Raw genomic sequence first — 18,259 nt, 5'->3', positions numbered from 1 at the left:
TCCTCCACTCCTCCATTACCCAAAACTCCAACCACAGAACATCCTGTAGAAGTTAGCAGACTTCCTGTAGAAATCCCAAGCTTCCTGTAGGATCCCCTGCAGACATCCTGTAGAAACCTGTAACGTCGGTTGCCGAGCACCTGAACGTTGTGGACTTCTATGGAATGATGTGTTGGATCCTCTGGAACCTCTCCTAGCCTTCCTGACCTTTCCCAAGCTTTCCTTCCTTCGAACTACCCCTGCACAGTCAAACCCTAATAAGAAACAAAATCGTAATAACTCCAACCACTTAAGCAAAAATCCAATTTTTTTTTTCTTTTCAGTAGAAGTAGCTTCAATTCATGCATCTCATATCACTTGAAGTAATGGCATCATTTCTAGAAGTTTGCACTCCCACCATTGCATCATAGAGATTAGACTAGTCAGATTAGGGTTTACTAGGGTTTCCCTGTTTTGTTAGCTTTCAGTTCATTATTGCAAAGTAGGTCAATTTCCTTTGAGATAGTCTTCGTCCATCATTTAGAAAGCTTCTTCTGAGAGCATATAGAAGTTGGCTTGAGCCCTAGCGGACTTGTGCCAGCTGACCAAGTGACAGCTGCGACAAGAGCTAGTACTTGTGCATACAGCACCTTCGCTTCCAAGTTTGTTACGAACTACCGGGTTGATAAAACTAGAGATAGGAAGCTCCAGGAGTTGTAGCATTATTGCTACAATACTGGAGCCCACCAGGCGATTAGGTCACTTGCATCATGGGGCTTTGAAGATCATGCAACAGATCTCCACTGGTTTTTCCAAAGGTACACTAGAGCAAGTTGATACATGCAAGGGGTGTACTTTGGGTAAATACACCAAGACTTACTTTCATGATAGAGATAGTCGAGCAGAGGCTATTCTAGAGAAAGACCATTCAGATGTGTGTGGACTATTCTCGATAGCATCTACAACCAAACACAGGTATTATGTTATATTTGTTGATGAAGTTTCTTGAAAATGATGGATATTTTTTATGTAGAGAAAAGGATCAAACCTTCATAAAGTTTTGTGAGTTTAAATCAATGGTGGAGAAAGAGTCGACCAAGAAGGTTAAAGTTCTATGGAGTGATAATGGTGGTGAGTATGTCTCAAACAAGCTTAAGAACTTCTGTGTAGTGGAAGTGATTAAACGGAGTTGATAGCACCCCATAACCCTTAGAAAGCCTATAGAGACTCCTCTATCTCTTAAATAGAGGAAGGAGGATGCTACTTCAGGAGAGGTAGTGGAAGATACTCTTTATAGGTAGCTTGTGGGTTCAATCATGTACTTGGTGAACACACGACTGGATTTATGCTATGTAGTTAACCAACTTAGTCAAGCAATGGTTAGGCCTACCAAGTTGTATTGGAAGGATACAAAGCATGTATTAAGATAGCTCAGGGGCACTACTTAGTATGGATTATGGTACAAATGGATAGAGGGAGTGAAGCTTCAAGGTTTCACAGATGTAGATTGGGTGGGGAGTCCATTTGACTGGAAAAACACATCAGGAAGGATTTTCAGTATTGGGCCAATGGCAGTTTCTTGGTACAATAGGAAACATAGATTGGTTGCACTCAGTTCGACAGAGTCAGAGTACATGGTTACAAGTCAGGTAACATGTGAGGCTATCTAGATGAGGAAGATCCTGGTTGGTATGTTTGGTCAACTGATGGATCCAATAGTGATTTACTACGATAATTAGAGTTGTATCAAACTCTTTGAAATTCTAGTTTTTCATGATAGATCAAATCACATTGATATCTGATATCATCATCTCAGAGATTGTGTACTAAGGCAGATCATGTTGTTAGAGTACATTCCCATGGAGGAGCAAGATGGTAACATTTTGACAAGGGAATTGTTAAGATGTAAATTCAAGGTTCACAGAGACAGGATCGGGGTAATAGATAATCCCTTTCTTGTTGAGAGGGAGTGTTGAGAAATGGAAACAAGAAATTCGAGTTTAATTTGTCCTTGAATTAAACTGAGAATTAAAATTGAATTCTATTCTCATAACAACTTGTAAATAGTTAATTAAGTTCAATTAACTTAATTAGCTTAGGAAATTCGAATTGGAAGTCTTTTGGAAGTCATGTAAGTGTTCTCCCTAATCTTTAGGGGTCCAGTATGAGTTTAAATTGAGTTGTAATTAGATAACTCAATTTACTAAGTTATGGTCAGTTAAATTAGTTCTAACTGTTTATGGAACTAATAGAGGACTAACAGTTAGTTGGTGCACTGGTGCATCCACAAGTGTTTCTCCAATTAACTAAAGATTCCCTCATGAGAAAATCATGCATGGTAGTTCGGCAAAAGACCCAGTTGAGACTAGAGTGCATGGAAAGTGTACTATCAATTGTATGATTTATTTAGTTGTAAATATCATGCATGCTATCAGAGAAGGACCTATTTTTGTATTGAAAAATTTTGGAAGTATGAATTACCCTTAAATACAAGCTATTCATCCTAGGAATTGTGCAAGAAAATAGGGGTATGGAGAGCAGCAGAATAGGCTAAGGTTTGGCTTGAGCTAGCTTGTGAGCAGAGAGTTGATTATACTTGTGCAATAATTGTTCTAGTGAGAACAAGATTTGTATTTTCACTTTGATTTATGATTAATGCAATATAGATAGTAGGGATTTTGAGCTTTGACTTTCCACAGATACATATTGTGTTATGTGCCACTGAATATCTTCCTCTTATCAATTATTGTTTTCATTGATCTTTATGAGCTTCCGATGTAATGGGTAGAGTAGATTCTTGTCTTGGGTTTTAGGAAATTACATGAGCTATGAATCTACAGGAAATTCTGAAAGCCCACTTGGCAGGCTTATCCCAGAGGAATTGTTTTGGTGCCCAAGTCTAAGCGACTGGGTAGTAGTCATCAGGACATGAAAGCTAAGTGTTGTCCAATGGTGAGAAAATAATGGAGATCAAATTATAGGTTTTCCTGGTGGAGGCAGTATGGAGAGGAGAGACTGAAGGAATAAACAATGTAGAGCATGGAAGAGAGCCAACCTGGTAGTAGAATTAAAAGGCTAAGCACTGGAAGAAAGTATCAGGTTACGTGGTGGCTTCTTGACAGCACTAGAGACAACAATTTAGACACGTTTTGTGATCACATAAGGTGGGTTCTCCACACAATTGATCAAATAGATCAGTGATGAAGATATACCCCAGGAGAACCCCTCTAGAAACCACAATCCACTCAGGAGTGGTGTTGTGGAAATAGTTGTTGAATCCAGTGGTTTCTTGATTTAACGAAGGAATTCAATGCAAAACAAGGTCTTTAGGACCCTTTATCTCTCCTTGTCAATAAGAATAGGTGGCAGCGTATGAGTGGTCGGTGGTGATGTCAACATGGACACATGGAAAAAAGATTCAGGGATTTTGGGCACATAAGTGGCCCCTTTCTGGGTGACACGTGTAACCACTCACAATTCGACACATGGTAGGAGTTACCTCATGGTGTCGTCATCTTAGTGGGATGATCTTGGGATATTTAAAATGGCACAAAGAGAGAGCATTAGGAGGTGGAAGCCAAGACAAGTCAGGAACTGAATAAGCCTAGAGAGTTATTCCATTAGATCTTTCTATAGGGGGAGGACCCCACAGGAAAAATCATCCCGCGAGCATTACCCAATAGGATTGTTAAATGAACTCATAGGAAGGCATCAGATAGAAGAAACCAGGCCATAGAGACTGAGGGAAAACTACTGAAATTGGTGCTGGGCAGTCCCCATGGACACGTCAACCCAGAGGTTAGACCCTGATTGGGTTTATTCTGGGGAGAAAACTCAATGCATCGAGATGTTGGGGGATACAGCCAAAGCTCCCACACCAGGTTCTATGGAATAGGCAAGAGCCGGGGTACGAAGATATAAAGGGTCGCAGTGACTCTTAAGAGATCTGGCTTAGCATCTGGATGTGCCTTAGTCTGTTTCACGTAGAAACAAAGGGCCTGACAGAATAAAAAGAGTTGAGAGCTTGGGAGTTATGACCTTTGGGCATTATGGTCGGCTATTTCGCGTATAAACGTGAGCAACAATGTAGAGCCATTTACAAAAGAAATTTGGTGTGCATAGGAGTAAAAGGGCTTAGCACCCAAGTGCTTGGCCAATGGTTGCAAAGACCTGGTCCAGTGGTTAAAAATAGGTAAGGTGCCAGAAAAAGGGGTCTAAAGGCCAATTCGACAGATTTAACATAGTTTTTGTTTATAAATAAAAAAAAGGCTCGGCTAAACCAAAGTTGGAAGTTGCACTATGCTTTGACAGTGACATGAGCCCAATAAAAACATGAGCAATCAACAACGTATTAAAATTCCTTATGGCCTAGCATTGATGAATGAGTCAACAACATGATTTGGTGGCAATGGTAAGTGACAATTCAGTGGTGTTGTTTGGAAGTTAAAGCCAAACATAATAGATAGAGGTAGATTTGGCAAAAAACTAGATAATTAACAAAAGAAAAAGGACTAAAACTCAAATTAACATAACTATTAGTTTTGATAGTAAATTTGGTATTTGAGAAAAGTTAAATGTAGGGTAGGGGTCCCCTAGGTCCAAGTTTTTTCTGAGTCAAGTAAATGTAGGAATTTACAGGGTAAGTTCCTCAGAAAGAATACCAAGAGGACACCGCTCACAACCAGATCTCAAATCAATACACCAGTATTTTTGACGTGGTTAAAACCCTCAGAGTGCAAGGAGGGAAACAGTCCACGGCCTGTCCCAACATGGGTACAGACAATTTATTAATCAAAGAATGAAAATTTACATAAGCTTCTCTCATGCACGGATTACCCGAACAATGACCCTCCATGCGCTTTAAATAGAACTCATGGACCAATCGGGTGTCAAGCCACGGATCAAGTGTCGGTAATACCGAGGTGAGAGTGAACCGTCGGATCACTACATATCGTGACCGTCGGATTGTAAGTTACAAAATGTACAACGGTAAAGAAACACACTTTACCTAACTCTAACCTAACTCTATACTAGACCAAGTTGAACTTAACTATATCCTATGTGTCGGAATATCCTAACATCCCCCCTTAAGAACAACTTGGGATAGGATTGAAGGATTTACAAATATGACACAATAGGAGAAGGAAGGAGGCACTAGAGCCTATCCCCCCTTAGTGACAACTTCCTGAACTCCAAGCATATATCGAAGTTTAGTGAACTTCGCCTCTGTGAGAGCCTTTGTGAAGATGTCTGCAACCTGATCATCTGTTGGACAATATTGCACTTCAAGAACATGGTCATGAATGAGCTTTCTGATGAAGTGCATGTGTAGTTCAATGTGTTTGCTGCGCTGATGCTGGACTGGATCTTTGCATAGCTGAATGGCACTTTGATTATCACACCAAAGTGTGGTTGGATGCTGCTGCTCAAAGCCAAACTCTGATAGGATCTGACGAAGCCACAAGGCTTCCTTACTAGCTTCCACGGCACCACGATACTCTGCTTCTGCTGACGAAAGAGAAATGGCAGCCTGTTTCTTACAAGCCCATGTAATAGGTCCTGAACCAAGAGTGAAGACATAACCGGCAGTAGACTTCCGATCATCAAGGTCACCAGCCCAATCAGAATCAGTGAAACCAACTAACAGAGGAGCTGCTTTGGCACTGTAATGAATCCCAAACTGTACTGTACCTCGAACATAACGAAGTATTCTTTTAGCTGCTTTCCAATGACTTTCACGGGGGTTTTGCATAAAACGAGCAACAAGGCCAACAGCAAAGGAAAGATCAGGACGAGTATGGGTTAAATACAAGAGTTTTCCGACAAGTTGACGGTATAAGGTAGCATCAACTTCAGGAGAAGTACAAGAGACTGAAAGTTTGACTCCAGACTGAAAGGGAGAAGGGCTGGCTTACAGTCTTCCATGTGAAAATGACGAAGAATATCACAAGCATACTTGGACTGGGAAAGGAAAATACCCTCTTGGGATTGCAAGACTTGAAGACCGAGAAAATAGTGTAAGTGTCCTAAGTCTGTCATTTCAAATTTCTTTTTAAGGCTGGACTTCACATGGTTTATAAGGTTGGGATCACTACCAGTAAGAATAAGATCATCAACATAAAGAACAAGGATGATGAGAGAGTTGCCCACTTTCTTGGTGTAGACAGTATTGTCAGAATGACACCTAGAAAAGCCAGATTCTAAAAGAAAGCTATCCATTTTGGCATACCAAGCTCGAGGAGCTTGCTTGAGGCCATAAAGGGATTTCTTAAGTCGACAAACGAGGCTGGAGTCTGTTTGTATGAAGCCAATGGGTTGTTCCATATAGATTTCTTCCTGCAAGTCCCCATGCAAGAAGGCAGATTTAACATCCATTTGATGGACTTCCCATTTTAAAGAGGCAGCAAGGGAAAGAACAAGGCGGATAGAGTTCATTTTGGCAACTGGAGAGAAGGTTTCAGTGTAGTCAATGCCTTCAACCTGTGAAAAGCCCTTAGCAACTAGACGAGCTTTATGTTTATCAACTTTCCCATCTGGTCCATACTTGGTTCTGTAAACCCATTTGCATCTAACAAGTTTGCGTCCCTTTGGTAGAGGAACAAGATCCCATGTATCATTTGTCATCAATGAATGATATTCTTCATTCATAGCTGTTTCCCAATGTGGATGGCCTGAAGCTTCTGCAAAAGTGTCAGGATCATGATTTACTGGAGCTTGAGCCAGTAAAGAAGAGGCTCTTTCAAACTGAGAACGTGTACGTCGCTGATCTGTAGGATCACCGGCAAGATCACCTGCTGCATCCCGAGTAGCACGGACCCATCTTGGAAGTTGAGGATCCTGAGAAGGTGGGGAAGGATTATCATCCTCGCTTTCATCATCAGAAGAAGAAATGTTTTCAAAGATAGAAGAGATAGGAAGAGGTGGCACATCCGCCGGACTAGGCTCGCAGGCCGATTTATTTTCATCAAATTTTACATCTCTTCTAATGATAACATTTTTGGACTTAAATGGAATAAGTCTATAACCTTTTACATCTTCAGAATATCCAACAAAAGTACATTTCTCACTCTTAGGTTCTAAAGCTTTATGCTTTTCATCTGGAATATGGGCCCATGCTTCACTTCCAAACACACGAAAGTGACTTACATCTGGTTTAATGGAACTCCAAGCTTCTTCTGGAGTGATATTCTCTAGAACCTTAGTAGGAGTGCGATTGATTATATAATTTGCACAATTAATTGCTTCGGCCCAAAAACTAAGACTGAGTCCTTTAGATTGCAGCATACAATTAGCCATTTCCTTTAAGGTGCGATTTTTCCTTTCAGCTACACCATTTTGTTGTGGAGTGTATGGAACAGTATGTTGCATTTGAATTCCATTTTCGGTGCAAAAGTTGATGAATGCATTTTTAACATATTCTCCACCATTATCAGTTCTTAGCTTAAGAATTTGATGTCCAGATTGTTTTTCAACAAATGCTTTGAAGGCCAAAAAGGTGGTAAATACTTCGCTCTTGAGTTTTAAGAAGTATACCCAAGTGCGTCTGGAGAAATCATCAATGAAAGTTAAGAAGTACTTGCAGCCAGAGAATGAAGCAACAGGAAGAGGACCACATAAATCACTGTGCACAAGCTGTAAAGGGGCTGAGGCGTGCCAAGAGGCACGTTTGTCAAAACTGTCCCGATGATGTTTTCCGAGTACACATCCGGAACAAACACCATCTTTGCAAGATACCATAGGAAGACCTGTCACCATATTTTCTTTACATAGATGCTGAAGGGAGCGATAGTTTAAGTGACCAAACCGCTCATGCCAAAGTTTGCTCACTTCATCATTATGAGCAACAAATACTGAGGGAAGATGGGATGACCCAAAGTTGTGAAACTTATACAACCTTTTGGAATCATCAGCAAGACCAGTAGCTAGAATCTGTTTAGGATCTTTTAGATCCTTGATTACAACATCATGAGGTGAAAATTCAACAATTTTACCTTCACCTGAATGAGTTATCTGATAGACAGATAGAAGGTTGCAGGATAAGTTTGGAACACATAATACATCATTGAACTGACCATTGTCTAGATGAACAGTTCCAGTCCCTACAACATTAAGAGATCTATCATCACCAACATATATATTTTTGGTGTTACAATCATTTAAAGAAGAAAACATGGCTTGGTTTTTGGCCATGTGACAAGAGGCTCCAGAATCAATGAGCCACTCATGAGAATGAGAAGAAGAAGAAGATACATTTAATGCATAACCAGACTGAGATGATTGACGATGACATGCAGAAAGTGCCGTTCCGGAAGTTGAAGTTGAAGTAGGCTCCAGATGGATGTTATGTTTCTTCATTGCGGCTTCCAAGGCTTCCATCTTCTTAAAGCATTTAGATTCTAAGTGGCCATCTCGATTACAAAAGTTACAATGTCTGTCAGTCTTCTTCCATTTGTTTTTATTGGTCTTGTCATTTTGCTGAAATGATCTTTCATCTTGAGGCTGAGTTGGTTTAGGACCATTCCTTTGAGGATAAGACTTCTTAGGATTCTTTGAATTTGGTTGCTGCTGGGCGGCTAACGCTTTCGAGGAAGAGTTTCCAAGATTAAGAAGACCAAGGTGTAAGAGTTTTTCTTGTTCTCTTATTAAGGAATCACAAAAGGAGTCAAAGGAAGGGGGCTTGTAGTCTTTGCCTTGACAAATGAAAGCTTCCCTGGTAGAATGGAAAGTGGAAACAAATACAGAGTAGGCTGGTCCCAACTTAGTAAGGATGGAATAAATAAGGTTACCATCTTCTTTCTTAACTTTAACACCTTCCAAGAGATATCTAAGGGTCTTGAATTTGGACAAGAAATCTTCAATGCAAGAAAAATTATTAGGATCCAAAGTAAGCAACTCATTCTCAAGTTGATGGGCTCTAATTTCATTTTTAATCCCAAAAACTTTAGCAAGTTTTTCTAATGCTTCATGAGGAGTTTCAATTTCTGCAATGTGGAATCTAAGATCAGGAGAAACAGACATTCCTATCAAACCACGTGCTTGATCTTGTCGATTTTCCCATTTTTCGGCCTTGTCTTCATCTTTGGGTTTCTTCTCTTGGTCTGTGGCTATTCTGAAGAGACCTTTACTTCTAAGTAAATCTCCCATGTAGGCTACCCATTGGAAGTAGTTAGTGCTGTCAAGAATGACTTGGCATGGACTTTCCATTTTTTGAAAAACAACTGAAGCTGAAGATGCTGAAAGTAAGTGGTCCAATGGATAGATCTCGAAAAAATAGGCGGTTTTAAAAAAAACGGCTCTGAAAAAGGCTTCCGGATGAAGAAGTTATGGCTTTTTGAAAAAAAATTGTTGACGTTGCCGGCAAAGTGCGCGAATGTGCGGGAATGAAAAAATCCGCCCCCACAAAATGGAGACTTGAACCCAAGACCTCTACTCTCTTAAAAGGTCTTTGAACCAATTGATCTATACAAAATATTTGAGAGAGAGAGAGAGAGAGAGAGAGAGAGGGGGGGGGGGGGGCCTCGATTTGCGTGCTTGCCTTGGGAAGACTCTTTTCCCCTACAAAACACAAAACACAAAACCCAACACGAATATCCAAAGAAAAACGAACCTTACGGCTCGAAGTTAGCTTTAGCCAAAAAACTAGAAATTTAAAAAAAAAATCTCAAAGTTAGCTTTTAGCCGAAAAACTAAATATTTTTCTCAATGTTTCTGATTTTCCGAGATCACACTAAGGTGCAGGGAAAAGAGCATACGCATGAGAAAAATCCTTTCTTTCTGTTTCTGATTTGCCCAGATCGCACAGAGTCGCAGGGCAAAGAGCATACGCAGAAATGAAAGGTATAGATCCGGAAAAAAAAGGCTAAATAAACCGAAACCGAAATAAGCAGAGAGAAAATGACAGTAAACTGCAAAAAAAAACACTGTATACCTCCCGATCTGAAAAATGACGCAGCTAGGGCTACCGGAAACCTTTTCGCGTGAAACGAAAGGGGTTCCTCACTGAAACAGATGCTCCGAACGCAACAGAGCAGTCCTCTCGGCCCGAAAGCAGTCAGAAACAGCAGATCTAGGAAACGACAGCCGCATGCAGTTCTACCGGCTTCAGATTTGGATCACCAACGGACGCGGCCCTCAAATAGCTCTGATACCATGTAGGAATTTACAGGGTAAGTTCCTCAGAAAGAATACCAAAGGACACCGCTCACAACCAGATCTCAAATCAATACACCAGTATTTTTGACGTGGTTAAAACCCTCAGAGTGCAAGGAGGGAAACAGTCCACGGCCTGTCCCAACGTGGGTACAGACAATTTATTAATCAAAGAATGAAAATTTACATAAGCTTCTCTCATGCACGGATTACCCGAACAATGACCCTCCATGCGCTTTAAATAGAACTCATGGACCAATCGGGTGTCAAGCCACGGATCAAGTGTCGGTAATACCGAGGTGAGAGTGAACCGTCGGATCACTACATATCGTGACCATCGGATTGTAAGTTACAAAATGTACAACGGTAAAGAAACACACTTTACCTAACTCTAACCTAACTCTATACTAGACCAAGTTGAACTTAACTATATCCTATGTGTCGGAATATCCTAACAGTAAAGACTCTACATTTTGAGGAGTGGAGCACAATTAGTGCAGGGTTATAAGAGTCAAAGGGGATTTAGGGAGGGTCAAAGCCCCTTCTTTTGTAAAGGGATTGGATTATCTAGAATATTTTGAGATGCCCCCATGGTTTGCAGACCATGGTATTGTAAGGGTAAAAGAATATATAAAGGGATGTTTTAGAAAGTCTAAGGAAATGAATGAATCAATTTTATGATTGTAATGTTTTGAGTCTGTAATTAGAAGATATTTCTGTATTTGGGCGAAGGGGAAGGCTCCTATATCTGTGTACTCAGAGATTTGGTAATTCTGTAGCTATGTGCACAGGCCCCTATAGCCGTGTGCACAGGGTCAGAAAGAGTGTATCTATCAAGACTTGAAATAATAAAGAAGTATTTGAGACAGATCTTTGTATTTTCTTATATTCATGTAGTTTTTGTGCTTTAGCTTGTTTATGGTTTCTTTTGTACATTTCTTCTGTAGTTTCATTGCGAAGGTTCAAATATTGTTTTATATGTTGAATAATACATGTTAGACTAGTTACGCGCAACTTGCAAGTTTGTTAAGTAGGAAAACACTTTACGAATTTAACAATAAGGTTAACTATTTGTGAAGGTTGGATTAAGCCCTAAGATTATAAAAACCTTACAGCCACACTGCATAGTCCCTCTGGATATAGAAACCTGGTTCTAGCATCCCCCAATATCACCTCAGGTGAGACTCCGGTCTTCACGAGCAAGTCGTTGCCGAAAGTGTTGGTGGTATACGTTTTATTGGTTAGCACAACTAGCTCTAAACCTTGATGTAACCCTCAAGCCAACAAATGGTTATGTTTTCAAGACCAGGATCCATACGAGGGATGTACGATGTAGTGACTGACAAGAAAAGAGATCCAAAATTGGGTATATTGGAAATTGCACGAATTTGCAGCTCAGGAAAAAAGAAATCCACACCAGTCAGGGGAAAGGTGGTTACAAAGGTATATCTATACAGAAAAACACGAGATCTTTTTCGCATCATTCGCTAACGAGCTGCACGAGTGGATTTCAAAGATAGCTTCAAATGAGCCCTGTTGGAAACACGATGATCCTATTGTGTAGACCCCAAAGCTGATTAATCAACTTAAGGAGTCTGAAAATAAGGTCCCAAGAGCCTTTGATTAATGGATCGATAATATCCTTAGAGGCTTCATTACTAAATTCACAATTGACACAACAATATCCTACAATGAAGCTGATCACAATTTTTTCAAAGCTCCACGAGGTAAGTATCTGAATTCCTTAAAGCTCTAGATTAAGATGCTGTTATGTGAAAAGGGTGTTATGCCTATAGATTGATGTTCAAAAGAAGCTAGACTGGATCTACGTGAAGCAGAAAAAGATTCAGAGTAGATCGTGACAACTTTTTTGAGGGTGAGTACATCCATTATTGGGTGAATCAGAAAGTGAAGAAGAAAGGAGCAACCCTAGTACACCTATAGGTGCAACGCAGTCAGAAACTCAAGGCACTTATAGGATTCCTCTTCTGTCCACTCCAACCCCACCTTTGCTTCCACCTCCACCTCCACCTCCACTATTCGACATGGATAATGCAATGAAGATGCATATCTTTGAGGGTAAGGGATCAGAGGATCCTGATCAATTTTGGTTTGTCACAAAAGATGTGTGGAAAGCATAGTAGATCAATGATGATGATATGAAGAAAGTGCAACTTGTCACATCGCTGCAGGACAGACCACTGTCGTGGTATATCAAGTACATTAAGATGAATCCATATGCCTCCTTAGCTGCGATGAAGAACGCCCTAAAACCAGAGTTTAAGAAGCCCAAGTTGCATTCAGAGTGTATTACAGAAATAAGAAATTAATCAAGCCATCAATGAAACTACCTGGGATGTAGATCATAGGTTAAAATGTTTGATGGGACAAGCTAGATTCCAGATCTCTGAGGAACTGCACAAAGCATGTTATATAGCTGCAATATTGCCACACCTCAGATTACCACTATCACAACAAAATATTGGGATGCATGCGGGAGCATTGGAGATTGAAATGAAGTTAGAAGCTTTGCCGATACAAGATACTCACATAGGGGTTCAACAGATACAATCCCAGCTAAAAAGATTGCATATGGAGCTGCAAGACTTGAAGAAAGGAATGAACGTTTGGTTTGAGATGCACTTAGAAGTATGGTTCCTAAAGTGTCAAAAGGAAGGTCACTATAAGGACGAGTGTCTTTTCTATCCTAACTATTTGGTTGGAGGATCTCCCAATCCTTTGAAACCGGAGCCTAGTGCTGGAACAAGTACTAGACCAAGAATATGGTGTATTATTTACCGATTTGCAGGCCAGCACCCGACCGATCACTGTTATTTATTACGAAAACATGTGTAGATGCCGCAACAATTATTTTGTAAGTTTTGTCGATCAGTAGGACATGATGGGAGTCATTGTCGCAACTACGAATTAATGGTAGATCAAACTTTGAAATATACGATGCAAGTTGAAGGCTATGTGCATCAAGTTAATGGTTAACCTACGGTCTGTGGAGGATTCCAAGGTCGCGAACGCGGTCGAGGAGGAGGTGCTGGATGAGGATGGGGTCAGATCATATGCTATAATTGTGGTGGAGTTGGACATTATGCACACAATTTTTAGAATCCCACTCACCCTTTATGTTAGTATTGTAGACAGTTTGAACATGTCATAGAAGATTTCCCCATTTTAATGGCTAAAATGCAGGAAAAGAAGAATCAATAACCTGAGAAGAATATACAAATGATGTGATCCGAGCCATGTGAAGATAACCCAAGCATTAATATTGTGACACGAAGTGGTGTGGCTACAAGAGAAGATAGAGTAGAAGGTAAAAAGCCTATGGTAGATACATGGGTTAGAAAGGAAGGAGAGAAGAATAATGGGTTTGATTTGTAGAAGGAAAAGGAAACTTTCTTGGAGGCAAAGAAGAGTTTCATAGACCTAGGAGCTCGACATCAAGGATATAGATGCAACTAGAACCCCAAAAGAACACTCCTGAATTAGGTACTGTGATGGGGAACCCTGATTCAATTGTTCTGAAGTCCTTTCTACAGACATGTATGAAGTTGCTAAGGGACTAGAAAGTAGTGGAAGGGTTACAAGAAATTATTGAAAATTGTGCCAATAAAGAGAAGCCACAACCTGAACAACTCGTAGTAAATAAGGTCAACAAAAATAAGAAAAGGACTAGTAGGGAAATGTGATTAACTATACAGATTGGTGAGTTTGAAATGGATTAAGTAATTTTGGGCTTAGGATCGGATACAAATGTGTTGCTGAAGTAGACTTGGGAGCAGATGGGGCAACCAATGCTATAGTGGTCACAGATTTAGTTGTGCATGGCCAATCAATAGAATATTATCTCGATGGGCTGGTTGTAGGGCGTTATTATGGATATTGAAGGAGTAAGCGTAATGGAAGATTTCAAAGTCATTGAGATTGTGGATGATAGTAATCCATATCTGGCGTTACTCAAAATTGATTAAGCTTTTGATACGGACTCCATAATCAAACTAAAAAGAAGAAGTATGATAGTTGAAAAGAATGGTACAAGGGTCATTGTTCCTTTAGATCCCTTTGAAGGAGCACACTATACAGAACCGGTCCGTGAAGAATATGGTGATGAAGAAATTGACCACATATACAAGTTAAATGCGTACGACGAGGATTGGATCAACCCCAGTGCAGATGGATTAATAATCTAGGAGAGGGATAGTTCATGTCATTCAGACTCGGATGAATAATTGGAGAACTGGAAGAACTGGTTGCACGAAGTTTCTACTTTGTGCTTTAATAGAATGACAAAATATTTTCACTGCGTATCAACCGAGGTACATAACTTACCATATTATGATGGAATAGTGATGCCAATTTATTTCTGGATGAATTTGAAATGAATGTACCGAAAGAACAATGATTCTAGGCCTTGGATATAACCTTGAGTGATATGCCTGTGCGATGTTGGGGCACACATAAGGATAATATAGGAGATTGGTGGGAGTACTGAAGGTTGATGAGGCTCAAGTTTGGTCATGCAAACACAAGGATCACAGACAAGTACACTGACAAGGATGATCCTTGAAATCATTTGTTGTTGAGAATGCAACAAGATGATGGAGCTTAGTGGAAAGAAGTCGCCTTCACTAAGTGGCCCGCAGGCTATTTTTGGCGCAAAGTCTATTTTTAGACATATGGATCATGGTCTATGAGCTGCAAGATGCTATTTGTGGATGATTGGTCATGTTGGTAAAAATAGATGGACTTCTATTTTTAGACATATGGGCAGGTTTCTATTTCTAGACTGCCATGCTAAAAATAGAACAGTCGAATATTATTGTCTCATAATAATATTTGGACTATAAACATTATCTTATCCTCTTGGAGCACTTCAGTTTGAGCTACGGATGTGGCACATGCAGCTGTCAGAAGGAAATATGCTTTTCTTGTGGGTCAGTTGAGCTATTGCATGCAGGACATCAGTTAGAACTCATGTGGTTGAGTTTGGTGGAGTTGATTGTGGAGTTGATGGAGTTGTGTTAAGTTTGGCTTGGTTAAACTAGCTGTATTTTAGTCTAACTAAAGAATACACTAGTGATGAGTTGTGTGAATTAAATTATTAATTAATTCACTAATTATTAACTCATAAAGCAACTGAAGAATACATCAGTTAACTCAGTGCATGTACAGTTCAGTGGAGACAGGTGTTAGAGGTTGAGATTGCTATCAGTTGTGACTACAGTGTGACTATAGTTGTGCATGAGATTTGCACATGCATGGATGGAGATTGCCCATGAGGCTTGTGTAGTATAACCAAAGGAATTCGATTTCACAGAGTGATTGATTCCCTTGCAGGATTGCGCAGTGGAGGCAGGCAAAGCAGTGGAGGAGATTTGAGCTGTGATTGATAAGATCTAAGCTAGTTTTGTGTGTAACAGGTGGAGATAGTACTGAGCACTTGTGAGGAGTATTGTACTATGTATTGTTACATGTTATCTATCATTATAATATATAGATAGTGTGGAGTTTTCAGCTGTATGCTTTCCCCGGGTTACATACTGTGTTAATGTGGGCATGCGATTGATGTTTCATTGTTTTTATTGCTGCTAAATTGATGATCAACGTAGAGGAGATTATGTATTGTGCATGTATTCCACAATAGTGTATAATCGGGATAATCTTTGTAAATAAGTGTTTATTATTCAAAATTTCTACATGGTATCAGAGCTGTTGATCATCAGATCTACTATTTAGAAAGTGTTTACATTTTATTTCTTCAGGCAGAGTCTGTAATCGGGCCAGGTAGCCTCTGGATTCATCCTTCCTTTGGAAGGTGAGATATCCGGTAAAAGCCCATACAGTCAATCTCTGTACGAGAAATACTTTGTTCTCACGAATTCTAGATCAGAGGCGGTTGAGTTTTGAGCTGGTGGAATTCGAATTTGCAGCAGTGTTTTCTTGGTATCAACGTGGCAATGTCTTTCAACGGATTGCGATTGGAGTATGCTCTTGATGGCAGCTCGAACTATATTGCATGGAAGGACAGGATGGAGGTAGCGTTAGATGATAATGGGCTAAACGATTTCATAGAGGCTGAGGTCGCAAAGCCTACTGATACTGCGCAAGTTGATGCTTGGCAAAAGAAGACAGCAAAGTGTCAAAGGATTCTGTTGGAGGGCGTGAAGGATCACATTGTGTCTAGCCTACATGGAAAGGCTTCTCATTACTTGATGTGGAAAGTGTTGACAGATCTATTCCAAATCAAGAGCGATCAGAGGAAGCTGGCGCTCAAGGATAAACTCAGTAACATTAAATGTGAGAAGGGAGACAGTATGCCCAAGTATCTCATGAAGTTCACTCAGTGCAGGGATGAGCTGGGAAGTGTGGGGGTGACTATCGATGATGAGGACTTGGTGAGCTTGGCTCTCCTTGGTCTTTTGAAGAGTTGGCATTCCTATCAGGACTCTGTCAATGGTCGGGAGAAATTGCCAGGGTGGGAGAGACTTTGGTCAGATCTTGTGCAGGAGGAGATCAGGCGGAATACCCGGGACGGATCTTCATCAAAGGGACCTGATGAAGAAAATGGCTGCCAAAGCAAAGAAGGGGAAGAGCAAGAAAGCTTCTCATTCTGGTGCGAAATGCAAGAAGCAGGACATGTCCAAGGTGAAGTGCTTTCATTGTCACCAGCACGGACACTATGCCAAAAATTGTCTGTAGAAGAAGAAGAACAAGCAAGCTGCTAGATCTGTAGTAGGAGAGGCTCTAGCCTCATAGTTTGAGCTTGATTTTTCATTGATCGCATGCTTGGTTTCAAGTGTGATGGGATCAGTATGGTTCTTGGATAGTGATGCGTCTTTTCACATGACAGGAGATCAAGATTTGTTTTCTGATATGGAGGAGAAAGATCTTGGAGTGCACATCGAGATGGGCGATGATGGTAGATACAGTGCGACCAGTATCGATACCATTCCCTTTGAGAGGGAGTCTGGTAAACCCTTCGTATTCAAGGAAGTGATGCATGTTCCAGGATTGAAGAAGAATCTTATCTCTGTGGTGATGTTAGAAGACAAGGGATATGATGTTGTTTTCAGCGAGGGAAAGGCTTTCGTGCGCAATAAGACAACTGGAGAAACCCGGAAGATAGGGGTTCGAGTGAGGAACCTTTATCAGTTGCATGTAGATGGCTGCGTAGCAATGGCATGCAAGGCAGAAGGATTGGTGAGCCGGGATGATGGCGAGCTGTGGCACAGGAGATTGGGTCACCTTCACCATGGAGCCTTGAAGATACTGCAGCAGATCACTACTGGGATTCCTAAGGGCACCCTTGCGCAGTCAGATCAGTGTAAGTGGTGTACTTTGGGAAAGTTTGTGAAATCCACCTTTCACGAGAAGGATAGTCTCGCATGACGATCCTTGAGAGAATTCACACAGATGTGTGTGGACCTTTCTCAGTAGCTTTGACAAAAAAACACATGTATTATGTGATCTTTGTTGATGATTTCTCTCGTAAATGCTGGATCTTCTTCATGCAGATGAAGAGCGAGACATACTCAAAGTTCTGTGAGTTCAAAGCACTGGTTGAGAAGGAGTCGGGGAAGAAGGTGAAGGCTCTTAGGAGCGACAATGGTGGTGAATACATCTCTGGCGAGTTCAAGGACTTTTGCAGCGCAGAAGGGATTCGAAGAGAGCTCATAGCTCCCCATAACCCACAGCAGAATGGGGTTGCTGAGCGGAAGAATAAAACGATCATGGGTGCTGCATGGGTGATGTTGCATGATCAGGGCCTGCCCCTTCACTTATGGGTGGAAGCATACAATACTGCAGTATATGTGCAGAACTATTGTCCTCACAGGATACTTGGCATGAGTACACCTGAGGAGGCTTATTCTGGTAAGAAGCCTAATCTTTCTCATTTGAGGATTTTTGGTGCTAACATTTACATGCATGTGACGAAGGATGCCAGGAAGAAGTTGGAGCCAACCGCAGAGGTTGGGATATTTGTGGGGTACACTGATACGCCCCACAACTATCGTATGTATTTTCCAGACAGTGGAAAGACTGTTGCGCAACCAGATATAAAATTTCAGGAGGAGAAAGCCATGAAGTGTTCGCTTGAGAGGGAGCCACACTTTCA

The sequence above is a fragment of the Pinus tabuliformis genome, chromosome X, assembly GCF_031772625.1.
Source record: "Pinus tabuliformis cultivar Carrire ecotype Pingquan chromosome X, CPIR1, whole genome shotgun sequence".
NCBI classification, from domain to species: domain Eukaryota; kingdom Viridiplantae; phylum Streptophyta; class Pinopsida; order Pinales; family Pinaceae; genus Pinus; species Pinus tabuliformis.
Note: the sequence above shows the minus strand (reverse complement) of the source record.